Source organism: Callorhinus ursinus, unplaced genomic scaffold, assembly GCF_003265705.2.
Source record: "Callorhinus ursinus isolate GAN/ISIS: 27379988/994484 unplaced genomic scaffold, GSC_fseal_2.0 scaffold12, whole genome shotgun sequence".
Taxonomy (NCBI): Eukaryota; Metazoa; Chordata; class Mammalia; order Carnivora; family Otariidae; genus Callorhinus; species Callorhinus ursinus.
In genome coordinates this window covers 67,806,811-67,812,810 of record NW_027397074.1, presented here as the reverse complement: position 1 = coordinate 67,812,810, position 6,000 = coordinate 67,806,811, and positions in this window count along the sequence as shown.

Here is a 6,000-nt window from a genome sequence, read left to right as displayed (position 1 = left end):
CAGGCCCGGGGCTCATCCCTTAGGCCTCTTTTCTCAGCTGTTTGGGTGATGGGGAGCTAATCCTATAAACAAATTCAAACCAACTTGGGAGTTAATGACTGAGCCTGAGCCTGTTGATGACTGCTAACAACAAAATGGGTTGGTTGTGGGGGGCAATATTTTGCATTTCAGTGGAGAAGAGGCTTTAAGTGGAAGCAGGGAATCCCTAATGTGGCTCGTCAGTCAGGTGACAGCCTAGGCGGTGAGACACAGTTTTGCGTTGAGAACTTCGTCAGCGATCTGGTCAGCCTGTGGTCGCAGCTGCTGCCGGGCCACCTCCCCCAGCTGGAGCAGCTCCCCGCCCTGCGTGGTCGGGCCAGAGGCCTTCGGGGACCTCCCACCCAGAACAGGTCTCATCGGACCCCGCGTCTGGTATCATAAACATGCCTTGGGATCTATTTATTACTGTTTCTTCCTATTTTAAGGAGAAAGCAGCTGAGTAGCAGGCCAAGGTCACACAGCAGAGCTGCTTTGATTGAATCCATGAAGCCTTCACTCTCCTTAGGGCCTTGTTCATTTATCCGCCTTCAGCGCCATGCCCCTCACCCCACCCCCAAAAGCTAGTCTTTCAGAAGGGCTTGGGTTTGTAAAAGCACTTGCAAAATGTTTTTTTGCATGTGCATGTAATTTTTTTAAAAAGATTTTTATTTGAGTGAGAGAATGAGCACGGGGGGGGGGTGGCGGGGGAGGGTAGCGGCAGGCAGAGGGAGAAGCAGGCTCTCCACCGCGGAGCAGGGGGCCCCATGTGGGGCTTGATCGCAGGACCCCAGGATCATGACCTGAGCTGAAGGCAGACCCTTAACAGGCGGCCCTGTGTGCATGCATTTTTAATCTTATTTGAGTGCCTCAGAATTATGGATCTCATTCTCTTTCTTGCTCTTCCTCCTCAGCACTGCTCTAAAGACTCCACGTTTATGCGAACAGCTACCTCGCGATGTTGCAGAGTACCTGTGACCTGCTTCCAGGGCATCGGACCGCCCAGCCCCCCAGGGATGGGCCTCCCTCCTCCCTCTTCGGTCACCACAAGGAATCTGCCTGTCCCCTTAGGAGCCTGTGTGTGAGGCTGTCGTGGGCCCCGTGCCAGGAGCAGAAACTCTGGACCTCAGGGTAGGCAGAGCCCGCATTGGCCTCGGGCCTGCCGCCTCACTCCCCAGAATGGCCACTTGGGTCTACACCACATGGACACTACCGTGTGAATTCTCTTCCACCACGTCACACAGGTTCCCTGCCCATGAAACTGTGCATGGTGTCAGGTAAGACTGCCCAGGCTCACGCTGAGTATAGGTTCTAGTGAACCAAAAATGAGGAGAGCAATGCCTGGGGGCCTCCGTCAGTTAGGCGTCCGACTCTTGGTTTTGGCTCAGGTCATGATCTCAGGGTCATGGGATCAAGCCCTGCATTAGGCTCTTGCCGCTTAGCACAAAGTCAGCTTGGATTTCTCTCTCCCTCTGCCCCCCGCCCTGCCATACTTGTGCTCACTCTCTAAATAAATAAATAAATAAATAAATATTTTTAAAAATGTGAGAAAACTACCGAGTTTCACTGCATAGAAATATTAATCACAGTCATTGACACACTGTTACATTTTTGCCACATCACCAGACTGTCCAATAATTGCCACTCCGAGTCGGTGGCTGGACGCCGTCTGTTCGCATATCCAGATCTATTCTCCACCCTGCTCTCTGCCCTGAGGCTGATCGGGCTGGGCAGCACCAGGCAGCGCCCTTGATCTCTGGCTTCTGGTTGGGGGTGGCCTTTGGGAGGCACTGGCAAGAGACTAGAATGTGGGGGGACAGTGAAGCAGTGTTTTCCCCTGGCTCCTATCTTCCATCAAAACCTGACTCATTCCCTTTAGGCCTTCTTCATTTATCTTTTCAGGTGATGGTGGTTCCAATCACCCGATGGCCTTCTTCATCCAGCTACTGCCCCTGCCCTTCGTCCTCCAGGTCTCGGGGTGGTAACAGCTCCTCTCTCTTGCCAGCCCTGGGATCCCCCATCATTTCTTGTTGACTTCCATAAACTCTACCCGTACACTTTATGCATATGCCTTTCTTGAAGGGAATGTGTTACTGGCTTCCTGTTGGGCCCCTGACTGATGATACAGTGTCTGATATTTTACAAGAATACATGAAATGTTGGGTCAGACTGGGTGATAGCAAAGGACAGCGCCACACCCTGCAGTTGAGGACAGTGAGTGCCTGCTCTCACTGGCCTGCCTCAGTGCCCTCCCTGGAGACGTTGCCCGGGCCGGGGCCCGCCCTCTCGGACACGCTCATCTTCTTATAGCTTTGTAGCTCACTCTCGCCTTCCCAACAGAGGCCTCAGGCTCAGGGCCGTGCTTCACCCCATCCTACCCCAAGCTCCTCCGCACTCCTTCGTCTCCCTGGATTTACCTGCCACCGGCAAATCATCCCCTTGCCTAGAGGGTGATTGTCACCAGATGGCAAGCTCTCCAAGCCAGACATGGGGTCCCAGGTTCCCAGGTTCTCAGCGCAGTGCCTGGCTGGTAGCCGACCTGCAGTGTCTGCAGAGTGCTTGCTGGCCCTGGGGGCGGGGGGCGGTTCCTCGAAGCCCTGGGATCCATTCTGGCCCAAATGGAGGCAGTGGCCCCCCTCCCCCGACCTGGGCCCATGGCCTGTCCCATCTTTGGGGAAGGGTCAATGACAGAAGCTGGAAGATGTGGCTGGGAGATATGGGGGCCAGGGAGCTGACACTTTAATTGCATAATTATTTCCTCAATACTGATGGTGCTGGGGAAGATGAGGCCTGCTGCTTGCAGGACGGATGGTGTGGGGATGGGTGAGTTATATTTTCCCAGATAAAAGCACCAATTGCCTATAAACTCTGATTCTGCCTGATGTAAAAGCCACTTTATTGCACATCCAGAAATTACTACCCGTATAAAAGCACATTATTGTGATGTAAAAATAGATTTTTATATAATTTTTTCATGCCACCACCTTGTAATTCCTCATTTCCAAGCACCCTGAGATTGCACTGAGGTTTATTTTTCTCTTTTAATTGTTTGCCATGGCATGCCAATTTATGATGAGATATTTTCTCTGAGATCAGAGCAGGGCCCAGGCATAAATAACAGCCATCACCTCATGGCAAGCAGGGTTCTGGGGTATCCAAAATGCCATCAAACAACATTACGCTCCAAGTGATGCCACAATTTGGAGTGGGGTGGGGTGGGGTTTCATATGCATTTGAAGCCCTCCAGAAAGCAGGAAACAGGGAGGGGCTCCATCCTCTCCTGCCTGACCAGAGGGAGGGTGCGGTATATCCCCCCACTCTGAGGTGCCCTGCTTGGGTCCCTGCCTGCCAGAATGCAGCTCAGGGAAACCAAAATGCAGCCTAGGGAAACCGGCTCGAAGCTGTGTTTAAGCCCCACTGGCCTGACCCATGTGGCTCATGATTCCTCCTTCCCTCCGCATAAAGCTCCCCCTTCAGAACTTTTACCTTTTCCACAGTGAGTGAGTCCCGTGGCCTGGGTTCCTCCTCAGGGGATTACTTTGGGAGATGAGGGACTGTCCTGTCCTGCAGAAAAACCTGTCCTTCCCCCTGCCCACCGCGCCCCCCCCCCCAATCTCTGAGACTGCCTCCTCTCTGCTGAGGATGAGGGTGAGGGGGAAGCCTCCTGACCCTCCCAAGCCTGTCCTTGCTTGCCAGGGACAGAGGAGGTCACTTCCCTGTCCCTACAGCTGCAATGCTGGGTGCTGGGAGCACAGCTTCTCCCCCACCCCTCCCCAGGGAGACCCTTGGCAGCCATTCACTCCCTCCTGGCCTCGACCTGGGGCCTCCTTTCCCGCTCCTGAGTCCCTGGGTTGCACTGTCTGCCATCCAAAAGCTGTAGACAGCATCTCCCCGTGGGCAGCTGGTGGGGGCAGGGGAGGGGCACTTCCGTGTTTCAGGGTGCTTCTCCATGGGCAGAGTTGCACAGGCCTAGTGATGAATGAATAAATGAGTGCACGTTCGATCCGCGGCTCTCAAACTTTGTTGTGCATCACAGTCACCTGCTGGGCTCCACATGGTGTTAGGTTTCGGTAAGTCTGAGGTGGAGCCTGAGAGTTTGCATCTTTAACAAGTTCTCAAATGATGCTGATGCTGCTGATCCGGGAACCGTATTTTTAGAACCGCTCGGATTATTTGTGTCTCTGTTACCCTCATGAGTGGGAGGGATTATTGACAGTAGGGAGTCGGGAGATGGGGGGAAATTGGGTGCCTGCATCACAGTTCCTGGGACGGGAATGGAGAAGGTGGGGTGGGTGGGGGGGGCGAAGCGGGGGGTGGGGAGGGAAGAGCGGGAGACCAAGGACTATTTTAGAAAGTGCCCAGAGACCTCAGGGAGAGGGCCTGGTAGAGGAACCAGAAGACGGTGGGTGTCTCTGGGGCTGGGGTCGAGGGCCCCCTGGCCGCCCCAGAAAGTGGCCGCTGCTGCCTGGGCCTCCTGGGCCTGGGCGTCTGGAGCGGCCGGCCGGGGGCGGGAGCAGCGTTACGGCCAGGCCTCCGGCACCGCGCCGTGTGGCTCCGAGCGGCCGCCGCGCTCGGTTGCGCGGGTCGAGCCCCACGGCGCAGGGCCAGCATCCAGGCTGCACCCGGCGGGGAGGCTCGAGGCCGCTGCAGCCCCCGCCCCCGGCCTCCGCCGCCCTCTTCCCCTGCCCCCCCCCCCCGCGCCCCCAGCCCGAGGGCGTCGGCGAGGGCGAAGCGTGCAGGCGGGTCTAGGGCGCCCCGCGCCCCCCGAGCCCCGGGGCGGGTGGTGGGGAAAAACCAGCCACCGTCTGCGGCGGGGGCACTGGGCACAGCCGGAAGGAGGCGGCGGGCCAGGGGCGCCCGATGCAGGGAGCCAGACCCCGGGCCCCCCACCCGACCCTGCTCTAGTACTGCGACCGGGGCCAAGTCGCTTCCTATTCTCGGTTCTGTTTCTTCATCTGTAAAATGGGGGGACGATGGTTTCCGGTTCTGAGGCTCTAGGGAATTGTGCTGTGGAGGGCACAGAGGAGCTCCTGCAAAACCAGCCCCGTGATCGATCCCCTAACTTCTGCTCGCAAGCCAGCAGCGGGTGTCCTCGGAAGAACGGCCATGCATGGCCTCCCTCCCTGGCTGCTGACCACAACAGCGCGTGGATCGCCAGCCCTCGGTGGCCTCCCGCGGCCCACCTCCAAGTCTGGTCTCCCGACCGCCTCGTCTTGTCCTCTAGGGGGCGCTGTTTCCCGAGTATGGTTGTGGTCGCCGTAGTTGGAGTCCCACCTCGGTCTGCGACCTTGTCCCGGGGTACGACCTTGGACCACAGGAACGTGGCTGTGGGAAGCAGGCATGTGATGTGCTTGGCACAGAGCCTGGCACAAGGGAGGAGGGCCATGTTTAAGGCCATTTGGATGAGAGCCTGACTAGCCCTAAACTTTGCCAGGTGCTGCCCTGCCCACTTCAGCACAGTGGACCTGGGTTTAGAAATTTCCACAAAGACCTAGGAAATCATCAACCTGGAACAAGAGGGCTTAAGGATTTCTCTTTTTCCAACAAAGTAAAGGCTGGCTACAGGTTCCCAGGCTGACCTGTTCCGATGGAGTCCTGCCTGGCCTGGTGGGAAGGTAAGGGGTGGTGGGGGGATGTGGAATCCTGGGAGCTCCAGCCTGCTCCCCATTCTCTCTCTGGGCCTGGTTCCATGAAATACCCTCTGCCTGGGCTGAGCTTTAGTCATTCATTCATTCATTCATTCATTCATTCATTCAGAAATCACTTACTGAATACATGCTGGACAAATACTGTGCCCAGGATGGGGATACATAGATGAATAACACCTGGCCTGTATTCTGGAAGTAAGATGGGGGCAAAACGTCCTTCTTTCATCGGGCTACCCATTAGCGCTTAGCCCAGCCCACAGCAATTGTTAGCTGCTGCTGACATCATGATCCTAACAGGAGCTTGTAGTCTCGAGACCCTACACTCCATCAGGTGTGT